Source organism: Calonectris borealis, chromosome 7 (assembly GCF_964195595.1).
Source record: "Calonectris borealis chromosome 7, bCalBor7.hap1.2, whole genome shotgun sequence".
In the NCBI taxonomy this organism is placed as follows: domain Eukaryota; kingdom Metazoa; phylum Chordata; class Aves; order Procellariiformes; family Procellariidae; genus Calonectris; species Calonectris borealis.
Window position 1 is genome coordinate 41,562,904 of NC_134318.1, and position 13,672 is coordinate 41,576,575.

The 13,672-nt window shown below is 41.8% G+C and overlaps 1 protein-coding gene across 2 annotated transcripts in view; it reads left to right on the forward strand.

Annotated features, from left to right (window-relative positions):
• The window catches only part of DOCK1 (dedicator of cytokinesis 1), a 321,757-nt gene that overhangs the window by 212,121 nt on the left and 95,964 nt on the right, over positions 1–13,672 (forward strand). The gene's annotated exons all lie outside the window — the stretch shown is intronic.

The window sequence follows — 13,672 nt, forward strand, 5'->3', positions numbered from 1 at the left end:
ATCGTTTCCAGCTGTGTTATTAAATGAAATTGCAGTGATATTGAACCAGCTTTGTTTAGGTTCTTTTGCCTGCTCCCCAGTGCTATTTACTAATAATTGAGTTCTCTCCATGCAGTGAATAACCCTGTTTGGGATGGCGAGTACTGTAAGACAGCTTACAGAGCCAGTGCTAGATTTGGGAATGCTGCAGAACCTGCTAGGAGCTTTAGGCTGAGAAGGAGCAATCCCGAAAAGCCTTTTCTAAAATAAAAAAGGGAGATTTACGTGTTTTGGCTTCCTTATGCTTAGAGGGAAGATCACCATGTAAAGGTTTTCTCTTGTGTTACTCTCTAGTGTTGTATTACTAAATTAGATACATTCATTTGAAAGTTCAGTGTGAAAGATCTTTGGGCTGAAGATGCACGCACAGCAGAAGGGGTTTTCTAGTGCTGGACACCATCATGTTGGTCTTGTAAGAGCTAAGCACAAGGATTTCATCTTTCCTTTGCAAACTCTTTTCTTCATGAAGTTTGTCCATTGGCCCACTGTAATACCCATTTAAATGTATTATTGATTTGATTCTTACATAGATCTAAATTTCCCTACACAAATTCTCCTTCACATTTCACTGGGAAAAAAAAGAAAAATTTGCCTTTTTTTTTTTTGTTGGGGTTTTTTTTTGTTGTTGTGTTTTTTTCCCCTCTTGATACTTCCCGTCATCCATCAGCCTCGTGGAGCAGCAGCTCAGCTGCCTGAAGCCCTGGGCATGCCCACAGCACGCGTGCGCATCAGTTCCGGGAGATGTGCAGAAGTGCCCTGCGGTCAGGGCGCATCGCGCTCGCTGTGCATTTGCCGAGGCCATCTGTGCGGGGCGGAACAAATACCTCCTGGATCTGCCGGGCTTGCGGGACGTGTTCTGTGCAGCATATGCTCGGTGTGCGAGGCAGAGATGCAGCAGCTCTAGCCCGATGTCTAGCTGAACTTACAAATGACTAACTAATCTGAGTGGAGTACTGTTTGGGTTTAATGTTACTTCTTTGTTAGGAAAAAAAAGGTAATGGATTGTGGTTTGATTTATTTGTTTGTTTGTTTACTCTTAGAGCGCTACGTTTTGGCTGTTGACTGCATGAGCAAGCTGCTCATGATACAGTGATCCTAAACTTTTCTCATCACTTTAACTTTTGTAACAGTTTCTTTTTCCCTTTTTTTTTAGTTGTAAAATACAAAGAAAAATAAATATCAAGAGTTGAAACTTTGTCAGCCCTTTTTTCCCCTTCATGCTAAACTTTTGTTAGCTTAATCTGTATTTGTTGGTGGTTAGATGTACTTAAATTTCAAACATAAATTTATAAGGTACTCTTATCCCACCATGTAAGTCTCCTGATCTGCAAATAATAGGATAATTAAAAATTCGTGTTTATGAAAATGACTTTTTTTTTGCTAGTTTATTTTGCAATTCAATTAACAGAAGTGGGTCTTGGGATCCAGGTGTACTATAATGTCCTTCAGCTCTCCTTGACTGCAGTAATCAATTGCTTTGACCATTGTCAACTTACAAAACAGTTCCCTTAAACGTTGCCTTCTTTCCCTGAATCATAAATGGCCTGGCTCCGGAGTGCTGTCTGCTGGGGGGAAATGCAGAGGCTGCTGGTCTGCCTCTGAGCGGAGCATTGTTAAACTGTGCGGGGAGTCACAAAAAGTGCAACTCATTCTCATCGATCCAAGGGAGAAATACTTGGCGTTTGTATTTTGGTTATTTATATCTTTTTCAAGACAGTTCATATATTAAAAAGAAAAGAAATTAAAGCCCAGGTTTTGAAAAGAGCATGGGCAATTTGTACGCAATGTGTGACTCCACGTATCATTGGAGGGGAAAAAAACGTATTTTTTCCTTGCTCTCTGATAGACATCCCAGCAAAACATGTCCGAGGGGATGGGAGGCTCTGCTGGCCGACTTGCTGCAGTAGGTCTTGGATGCTGGTTCTTTGGCACTGACCCTCGTGTGCCCCTGAATGGGATTGATCAGAAAATAAATCTGTGTTGAGTTCAGTGAGATAAAAATACTGAAAATACTGTGCTTAATCAAATTGGTTGACCTATATTAATTCTAACTTCATTTTTTTTAAAGCTGTAAACATATTTGCGCTAAATGTTTATCTTATTTTAAACTGATTTAGCAAATACATGATGTGAGTGAATAATTTCAGGTTTTAGCTATTTTCTTCTCTTTTGTCAGTAACTCAGTGTAAATACTTGTTTTGTAACTAAATTTCGGTGGCTTATATTGATGTGAAAGTAAGAGATTTAAAAAGTAACACTAAGTTCCAGTGAAAAAGCTTAAAAAAACCCCCAAGCAACCAACTAGCAAAACCTGCTCAGGTCTGCAAAGATTTATGTGTGTATGTAACTGAGCCCGTTTTCAGGGGCCTTGCTTGAGGATGGGCAAGGAAGCCAAGAGGAATGCAGGAGAACTACTAAAGGAAGCGTCTTCTGCCATGCAAATTCAGTGGGCTAAGAAGGACATAACATTTGTGAAGGTTTTGAATTTTAGCCCATATTTTGGAGTCCCTCAGTCCATTTTGGAGCCTGAATTATAGCAAATACAAGAAAATGACAGATTTAATGTCAAGATTCAGGTATTTCAAGACAGCAAGATAGAGAATTTATAATCCAGGCATAAGGGGGATGCCAGCAGTAAAGTCGTGGCTACGTCAAGAAAGCAGCCTACGGTTTAAATGCAGCGCAGTTCATTTCTGAAAGCGCTGAAGGCTCTAATAGACGCTTCAAAATGACGTGCATAAATTGTGCAGACAGGTGATGGCCTTTGGGCCCGGGTGCTGGTGTGAGGGGACGCCCCATGGCATGCATGGGAGGAGGGGTGCTGGTGTAGAGCCTGCTTTGAGGACTCGCCCAGGAGAATTAGAGATGGTTTCTTAACAGGTTTATAATCACTTCCCGTCCTTGAGCATGCAGGAGAGCAGCAGGGAATGTGGTAATGTACCAAAGCATCCCTTTCAAGGTATTATACCATCGCGCTGGGTTTTGCTGCATTGTATAGTCTCAGCAAGTGATGTATAAACACCAGTACAGTATTTGCTGATATCAGTAAGGATACAATTTTGATGATTTTAACTTACCTTAAAATTTTCCTTTCCTTTAGTCTTTGAACTGATTCCCAAGCCATGGCAGAGGGCTGTGAGTTAGCTAGGATGTAAAATCAAACCCGTTGTTTATCCAAATCTTGTGCCAGTCAAGGTTATTTGTCAGGAATACAGCCTGTTGTTTTCCATTTTCTATAAATACTAGTCTAAAATGTGCCAATGACCTTTCTTCAATAGCATTTTATTATGGTATCTAGTTTATCATAGTAAAGCATTTATTATTTTTTGTGTGATGTTAGGATTTACATATGCTTTCAATCTTCCATTCACAATCTACTTATTTAACTGAATATTTGATTTAAAGGTACTTTTGGCTGGAATACAATTTAAAGGTACTTTTGGCTTGAAGACTATTAACTCAAAATATGTTTTGAGATAATTACAACATAAATATCATTGGCAAACGGCCCAATTTAATCTTATGTGCAAGTATATACATATACTGTTGTTCTTACATTTTAATCTGAGAAATCATATTTTGGATTTGTTACCCAAACAATTGGGCATTGTGGGTAAATTAAACTTCACCAATTTGTTCAGCCCATCTTTGCTAAAGGGGTGACATTGTCAAATATGCTTTGTTTGCCATAAACTAAGATTTATACTGACTGTTTTATATAGCAACAATAATATTAATTTGAATTATTTTTGTAAGAATCTCAGAGCATCTGGGGAAGATCATCTGTGTTATGTTGACCTTACAGATGTTCAAGCTGATTCATAGAGGAATTAAGTAATTTGCCTGTGCTCATGCAGTGAACAACCAGCAGTGAAGAACAGACCTCAAATCATATATTATTTTCTGCTCCATTTCAATAACTAGTACATCTTCCATATGAATATTAACCCATAACTCTAGTTGAGATAGCACAGTTCACATCTTGGGTGCATAAGTGGAAAAATTATTCAAATTTTTATACAAAAATAAGGAGGGTCAATGTAGTATTTAGTTTTTAAGGTCAACGTAGCTGTAGACAAACATTCACCCCAAACAACCCGTAGAGGTATGTACTTTTGTGAAGTTTTACCTAGATGGTCCTTCTTGATTCCCATCTTTCTGCTGGAGGTTATCACTTCCAGAATATTGTTGAAAAACCACACCTTGTGTAACCATTCCCCTGGATTCAGGCAAAAAGAGCTGGGATGGGTTCGTACGGCTTAAATAAACTGGATTAGGTTAGCCCATTTGATTTTGACTGATGTAGATGAGAGTGCTCTCGCGAACCACTTTGCTGTACGAGCTGCACGGGCGGTAAGCTCCAGCAGCAGGGATGGTGAGAAGGTTAAGGATGGGAGGCTCCTCTGTTTGCATAGCTGAATCTGTAAGAAGACACCTTCTTTACAGCCTTGTTCAGCTTTAAACTTAGAACATAAAGCCTTTGGAGTATGGGTTATAGACCCAAGGATAATAAAAGTCAGCCTCATCAAAACTTTCTGTAAAACTGTTATTACTCATAATTGAGATAGATCTACTTTGACATACGAGAGCTGGATAATGATTGCGATGTTAGCACATATGTTTATTTCACCTTTCTCGTAGAAAAAGATGGATCAGGCAACATGTATTGCATTACCAAATTATCCTGAGAATTGGAGTGTGTTGCACGTAAAGCTTCAGTTCTAATAATATTGTGCCAAATTAGCAGGAATGAATAGATGCTGAGTAAATAATCCTGTTTTGCTGTTAGTTTATAATGGATTTGTTAATAGGAAACAACTTTTCTATCTGTTTACATCATGATAATTTGATAACCCATTTGTATTATTTAAACCGCATATTTTGTAAATGCTGAAGCAAAGTAATTTGTAACAGAAGCAGTATGTAGGAACTGCTCTCCTAAAGTGTTTTTTAAATTGCTTTGCTTGCAGCTATAGAGTTTGCCATAAAGAATGATTCCTCATTCTGAAATTTCAAAGCCGCAGGAGTGGTCATATAGCTGAGAAAGGGACAACCTGATGATTTAAGTCTATTTAATGCCCTGCTTGTTGTGGAACAGAGTGCTGTAGACCTTACTGGTCTAGCAGAACATATCACTGCAGTTTCTTAATGCCCTAGACCAGGAATCTGATTTATCACCTATTAGGTCTTACTAGATCCCATTCAGAGGGAAGAATGAACTGCGGTAGCTGGATGGCGGAAAATTAATTTGAAATAAATGTTATATAGTCAGGCTTCTTCAGTTCTTTTATCCAAGTCAATCTCTGTGGCTGGAAAGTTGGTTTTTGCAGGTTTGGTATGGTTTCTTGCAGAGAGGCATACTGTGCATGCACGCAGGAATACAAGAATGATGTAAAACTGTCTATTCAGGACAGGTGGAGCTCTGGTGTGATTACTTCACACATTTATAATCTGGATTTTTTTAAAAAAGATTTACTGTGCCATAACATGCCCTCCTTGCATGCCTCCTTTGGTGCATGCAGTGGTACAGAGGAGGAGCTGGCAGGTAGAAGGGCAGCTCTCAAGCTGCCGCGTTGTTTGGGGTATCACATCGTCTGGGGAGGGGGCTTGAGTGTAGGGTTTTATTTCTTCTGATAGCCCTTCTTCCCCAGGAGAAGCCGTGGGGAGCCACTGTAGACATTTAGCTACAGTTTCACATTTTTTCTGCGTTTAAATCTGTGGTTTTAAACCTGGAATTGACTGTATTCATTAGGAAAAGTATGGGTGGTTGCCCACTACACACCAGCTAAACACAAAACCAGAAGAGGCACTTCATAGTTTTTACAAATTATATCCTGCTGAATTTACTTCAGTTAGTAAGAATGGTGGTCTTGATCTCCATTTCCTTACTGTTTTTAGAACTATGCTTAGAAACATGGGTTAATACAGCACAGTTTGGTAGCAGCAGACCAGATTGTCTGGAGCGAGCAGCTTTAGCTGCAGAGGCTGGGAGAGGGAATGCAGGGGAGAGATGACCTTATCTTTTTCTCACCCCACTTTTCTTTCAGCTTTGCCTTTTATTGCTGTTATTTTTAGTTTAGATAAGGATTCCTTCAAATGCAATGCAAGAACTGTCCCTCAAGTCAAAAAACATAATTGCAAACCACCAGTGATGCTCAGGGCTCATGTTTGCCTTCAGAAAGGACACCCCGAATGCCACTGAGAAGACGTTATTCTTTGTTGTCCCATCCGAGGGCCAGGTATAGACTAATAAATAGTCACCTGGCTTGGAAATCTGCCAAACCAAACAGGCTGTCGGACCTTCCCTGGGAGTCCCACAGAAATAAAGGGGCTGTGGGCAGAGCCCTCGCTGCCCAGCCAGCGCCCACAAATGTCTCAGCCCAGATTTTTGACCATATTCCCCTTCCATGAGGAGTTTCACACATGTATGTCCCTGCCCTTGTACTGCCGAGTCCAATAATCATGTCTCGGTACATGGGCAGTGATGTGCCTATTGACGTGCTCTTCACATAAAAGGAGGAAATACTGAATTCAGCTGGTGAGGAGGTAGGGAAGCACAGGTTTGCTTCTCACCCTGATCGATCATACTCTTCTGGGTGGTGAGACTTCTTAAAGAATGAGAAAATGAGGTTTCTGTTACTGTCAGAGGCAGCAGCGGAGATTACCTTTGCAGTTCCAGAGAATAAATGACGTTTTATTTATTCTCTAACACCAAACGAAAGATAAAATACTAATACCTTGTCTTTTGTTTGTATATCATCGTACCAGCATTTTCCTATTCCAAGATTAACACCAATTGTGGTTGATTTTGTGATTTGCAGTTTCACCTAAGGGCAGATTGCCTTTCTTGAGTAGGAAAGTCAAAAATTGGACTTGCATGACATGCAGGGCGGGTCTTTTAAGATGGAAAGTCGTTTGCTTCTCAGTAGCATCTTCTGATATTTCAAAGAAATTCAGCACCCCGTTAGTTCCAGATCAGCCAGTCGTATTCCCTTGCTTGCTGGGGCCTCCCCCCTTACTGATCTTTGCTACGCGTTTCCCTCGCTCCGCGCAGCGCTGAAGCCCCGTGTCGGCGCGGGTGCTGTGGGACTCGCAATGTCTTGAGGTTATCGTGGGGATTGTTGGCTTATACAGCTGTCTTGCAAAGCAAAGGTCTCCATTCTGTTCAATCTTTGCTAATTCATATAAAAAAAGAGGTGTGTTTTCTCCAAATAACCATTATTTCTTCACATATGAACTTTTTTCTGATTTTGCTCAACGTCGTTATTTATTGTCTGTCTGTGCTCGTTAATCTGGCCTTACATGATGAGTTACCCTTCCTTGCATCTTCAGGGCAGGATGTCCAGTGAAATTACTGATGAGATTTTATTCCTTATTCTGGAGTCACCCGTCCCTATTGATTTGCACTGCCCTCCATCCTCATCACACCGAATACAGTAACGTGGGCAGGTATAGCAAGTCAGAAATTATATATAGTTGGCCCAGTGCTGCTCCCATTGCAGTTCACATTAATTTAGGCAAAGCAACATGCTAAAATGTTCTTGTGATTTCCAGAACTGGTTTTGTCTGGACCTGTGCCTGTAAATGTGTTTTTAAGTATTTTTGAAAGCAACAAAGTGACACCCCAACTTACTGTGCTGTACAAAGCGACTTCAAAAAAAAAAAAAAAATCTGTATTTACCATAATTGAAAACTTCTTAGCAGAAGTTAATTTATACAGCTATGATCATCCAGTAATTACGATTTGTCACAGACTAATATTTACTTTTTTGACTAATTTAAAACCCATTCATTATACTATATACAAATTAAGAACAAAGTGTTGTGTTGGTCTCTGAATGCATAATTGCAATTAAGATAGTCTCTTGCAGAAATAATACGTGTAGGGTTAATTTGGACCACGAGTTGTTTTTTCGTCTGTCTTTGTGTTTCTGTACAATTAAATTATCCTACTGTGGCACAGAGGAAGTAACACTTATTTGTATCTGGGCTGTAGCATGGTATTTTTAATGGAAGTATTTTTGATGACACTGCGTAACGAGGGCTTGTAGCACGGCTTGTTGACTAACAGCGGATTAGTTATGTTTGCTCATTCCGTGAGAGGTGAGAGGCTCTGAACAGTGTTTCTGGCCCCGGTTGTGAGCGAGCAACTTTACGAAAGCAAATTAGGTAATTTCTGATGAAAATGTCAACGCTTGAAGAATTAGAATCACAGGAGGCCCCTGCAGAAGTCTGTATTTCTCTCTTTTTAGTGGCATTTGGTTCTTAAACATTTAATGATGCCTTGGGAATAAAAATGTTATAATTTTGTCATGAATTACAAATTTGAGTGAATGTAACGTAAATGAATATATTTCCCATTATAGGAACAGCATTTGAGTGGTATCATCATCTAATGCTCTCTTATGTATTGAACTAAATCACAGTTTGCGAGGCTCATGTGCACCTTTACGTTCTATGTACGGGGTATAGGAAATGTCTAATTTTTAAGTATGCATAAAGTGAGAATTCTGCAATTGCAATATAGCAGATTAAATACTAAGGTAGATATTGATAAAAAAAAAGATAATAAAAACCCTTTCGCTATTTCCCCCAGTAAAATTTAAATTACCCAACCTAAATAGCAAGCGGGGGGAGACTATTCTTTCCAATAAAGCTAGAGAAAAAGGAAAAGACTCTTAAAATATGGGGAAAAAATCTTTATCTCAGTTGGCATTTTTAGAAAAAAAAAATTGAATTTATTTTTGCTATAATTTATAGAACACTTGTTAGGTGTCTTCTTTTAAAATACAGTTTTCTACTGAAAACCTGGAAGAACGGAGGAAAGCTAAAATAGCACACACATTCAATTTTAACATCCCCTAATTCTTCAACAGTGATTCCCAAATCTCTTTGGCCTATCGGTATGATCAAAACTGAACCCTTTTTGCAGGCTTTTGTGCTGGTGCTGTAATACTAAAACTTTTGATGGGAACCACCATAAATTATATCATAGTTTTGTATGCCACTTGAAGCCACGTTCAGTATTTTTTGGATATCAGTTTTTTCAGCGATTGCACTTTGGGTATTATTGACGTTAAAGCTGAAATCACGTAAAATTTGAACAAACTGTGCATGCCATTCTGTTTCTCATTTGTCTGCTATTATATGGAAAAAATCCAGAAAACTCTGCTTTTTACTTTATGTAAACCTTTGACAAATCCTCTGGTTGTTCACTGTTGGCCTATACAGCTTCTTGCTTTTGCCAGGCTTTCCATAATGTCTGCTGCAGATGGACTTCAAAATGCTGGCAAGTCCTCTCTGTGCGAGCATCCATGTCCTTTCTAAAGGCAGCATTTTCCCTGCCCTTCATGAATCCCTGCAGTGCCAGCATCCCTCTCTCCATCAAAAGGCTCCTGTTGTTAGTCCCTGCGTCCTGCTCAGACCCCTCCTAGCTTACTGGTGCTGGCGCTTGGGCCATGTTGTAGCAGCAGCTTCATTACTGGGAGCCAGGAACATCCAGCTGCTTCCAACAAGCCTTCATCCTCGCAGGACCTGTGTCTTGACAGTCCCGGCCCATCCTACACCCGGTAGCTATAATTGCTGCAAGTTTTGAATGTTCAAAGGCTGGATCGATGGGCCGAGGCCAATGTATGAGGTTCAACAAGGCCAAGTGCCGGGTCCTGCACTTCGGCCACAACAACCCCAGGCAACGCTACAGGCCTGGGGCAGAGTGGCTGGAAAGCTGCCCGGAGGAAAAGGACCTGGGGGTGCTGGTCGACAGCCGGCTGAACATGAGCCGGCAGTGTGCCCAGGTGGCCAAGAAGGCCAACGGCATCCTGGCCTGTGTCAGAACTGGTGTGGCCAGCAGGAGCAGGGAGGTGATCGTGCCCCTGTACTGGGCACTGGTGAGGCCGCACCTCGAATCCTGTGTTCAGGTTTGGGCCCCTCACCACAAGAAGGACATGGAGGTGCTGGAGCGTGTCCAGAGGAGGGCAACAAAGCTGGGGAAGGGCCTGGAGCACAAGTCTGATGGGGAGCGGCTGAGGGAACTGGGGTGTTCATCCTGGAGAAGAGGAGGCTGAGGGGAGACCTCATCGCGCTCTACAACTGCCTGACAGGAGGTTGTAGCGAGGTGGGGGTTGGTCTCTTCTCCCAAGTAACAGCGATAGGACGAGAGGAAATGGCCTCGAGTTGTGCCAAGGGAGGTTTAGATTGGACATTAGGAGAAATTTCTTTACTGAAAGAGTGGTCAGACCTTGGAACAGGCTGCCCAGGCAAGTGGTGGAGTCCCCATCCCTGGAGGTATTTAAAAGACGTGTAGATGAGGCGCTTAGGGACATGGTGTAGTGGGCATGGTGTGTTGGGTTGATGGTTGGACTCGATGATCTTAGAGGTCTTTTCCAACCTTAACGATTCTATGATTCTATGATTCTATGATTCAAAGACCATGTCACAGGCCCCGGTCAGTGCTGTACAACCTCACGCGTATGTTGTTGCTTAAACCTCAATGCAATGGAGGGATGAAGCAAGCTGTGTGTTGGCTTGGTGTGAACCCATAACACAGACGTCCTGGCATGGTGAGGCTTAAAAGACTTGTGTTCCTCTAGAACTTTTTCGTTGACAGGTCACTAAAGAAAGATGTTATTCAAGTTTGCATTTTTCAGCGCTATAAATAACGTCTTCTTGCTCCTTGCTATTTGGGCCTTTACATCAGGCAAAACCCCACTCGGTCGTATATATTAAGACTTAGAATCATAGAATCATAGAATCATACAGGTTGGAAAAGACCTCTAAGATCATCGTGGATGATCTTAGTCATCCAGACTTGGATGTGCTGTCTCCATACCTTCCAACTATGTTCAGCTTCTGTTCAACTTTTTCCTTCCAGTGATTGCATTGATGGTTTCCTTTAAAACTTCCATTATCAGACTCTACCTTCCAAATTCATTGTTTTATTAAAAACAGAATTTTATATGAAAATTTTGGAAAATATGATAAAAGTAACATAATGCAAGGAAAAAAAAAGTGCTTGAAGCTCTGAGTAGTTGAGGATGTTTCTGAATTAGAAACTTGTATTCCTACAGGAATGAGTAAACTTAAAAGCCATAAAGTCCTTGAAGGCTTTTATGGTTTACCATGAATAAAAAGACCCTATGGCACTCACACGCGTGCCGAGCCGCAGGGAAGGTGCGTAGCTCCTGACCTCCCAGCGCAGATGGCGGCTGCAGGCAGCAGCGGCTGCGTCGGGGTTGGGAGCCGCAGGGTGCTGGTCATCGGCCGGGAAAGCTCAGCGGGGGCTCAGTCAGCAGGAAACTCGGCTCTTTCCAGTCTGGTAACATTTCAGTGGCAAAGTAATACACTCTTTCATACATAATATTATGCTGTATAAGATTAGGACAGCTTTAGATGTTACTATATACACAACTATTGGTTAAAACAAAAATCAACGTGACCATTTTATTTGGTTGCTTTTTTCTGGGTGGGAAAATCTCCTAGTGTTGGGGCTAGTCTGGATTTTTCCCCACTTAGTTTCTATTGCCTATATGAGCCCATAAAATAATTACAGCCTACTCATAGAGAAGCTGCTGGCTTTCAGTGCCATTGGCATTATAAATTATCTGTCTAGAGATAGCCAAAATGTGTAATTCAGGCCGGAGGAGAACGTAAAAGGAGCATAAATGGTGCATAAATGTTATGCGGGCCTTTTGCCCAACTATACTTTGCCCCAGTCCAGGAAAATCAGTCCAGTGGCATTGATTTCTGTGAAGTGACTGGCTGGCTGGCTTCTCCTTGCGAGGCTCAGAAATACATTCACAGCACAGCCCTGCGTCTGAATTAACTGCGCTGGCGCTGCCGTGCGGTGCATCGCACCATCTGCACTGTGGGATTTATGATGCTCCAATTTGCTGGTGTCCAGCAATGCTGCTGGAGTCAGGAACTTTCCAAATTAGGGTAATTTTCGAACTCAAAGTGCTGCTTTTTGGACAAAGTAAATAGACCTGCCTTAGTATTGGGGACACAATTGCTGTGTCCACATTAAAGCAAACTTTGATATGGCTCTGCCTGAGCAAAGGTGAGCATTCAACACATGGCAGGACCTTTAGGTTATTACGCTGTCTTACAAACTCAGCTGTCAGAAATAAAATTTTGGTCTTATGGTGCCCTAAGAAAAGGGTTTCCAAGCTACTATTTGTATTTCAAAAGCCAAACAGTTTCCTGTAATTTTAAAAATACTTTATCCATGTAGCATATTTTAGCAGCTTAAAGAGCTTCCTCAGGATTAACAGAGAGAGTGGAATTAAAGTATTGCATAAAAGAAATTGCGGAGAACCGGCTTTCATTCTGGAGGATCCAGTTGCAAGGCTTCTGAAGCCAGAATTTGTTGTATAACTCTACAGAGATGCTCAGCCTTCCCTAGAGAACGGGTGTGCTTTCGTGATGCTTCCAAGCTTTAATCTTCTTCACCTGTGGGGAGGCTGGGGCAGCGTGTGGGTGGTATCGCTGCGTGCCGACGTCCTCCGGAGGTGGAGCGGGTCCTGCTTTTTGCGTGTTACCTGTGTTTGACAGTTAGGGAACAGAACTTAACGTATTCTGGTCTAAATGTCTGGCAAAATTGGTTAAGCTTCTTAACAAAATGAAAGACACGTTTGGCTGTCCCCATAAACAATGGTGCCTTCGGATCAGTGGCACATACATCCGCGATTATATTTCACAACTCATTTAATACGAAAATTCTTTTAGCAAAAGCTTTGTCCCATTGACACACTTGGCCATTTTTTTGCGACCCCAATTGCATTTGCCTCTGAGGCTTTGACTTTACCAGGCAGAAACTAATTACCAGCTGTAAAATTCCAGGGAGGACTGGCACGTCAGAGCGAGCGCCGGATCCTCCCTAGCCTTGAACGCATCCAACGACTGCACACTGCAGCCACCTTGCACGAGAGGACGTTGTTTCGATGCGGGAGATACCTGCTCAAAGGCAGCAAATTGATCTGTTTGCGGTGTCAGAAATGTCCCTCTGCTGCCCTGCAGTTCTGCTGGCGTGCGCTAGGCTTGTTAAAAGAGCAAACCAAAATGGGTTTGATTGTTCAGTTCCATTGCGGTTTCTTATGAGACAGTTCATTTTTATCTGCAGCATTATTTAGCCCTTCTCAGTTGGAGAAAACACATGCCTAGTAAGGATGAAATGAATGCTGAAGGCAGTCGGAGGTAATCGGTGTTTCTGGGCTTCCCCAAAATAAGGGACGTACTAGAACAGAAAAAAAAAACATTATAAATGTTATACTGTTATTATCTGCCCTGCAAGCCTGATTTTTGTGCTGTATCATCTGAGACTGTTTCCGTGTGCAATCCCTTGTATGCAGGGTACATTAACTCTTTCCGCGGGAGCCAGAAAACCTGCTAATACCCGCGGAAGGGACGGGCTCCTGATGGGCATTGTGCTGGGAGGATTTCTGTTACTGGCAGGTATTGAAGCGTTGTATTGAAGTATTTATTCCAGTCCTGTCTCCTTGCTACAAACAGTATCGGACAGGAGCCTGAAAGAGAAATTAAAAGAATAGCAAACCAGTGATCTTGCCCAAAGGTTAATAGCTGGGTTAGGCGGGCAATAGTCTGTACAGGAGACGAGCGCTGTTCTCGTCTCGCTTCA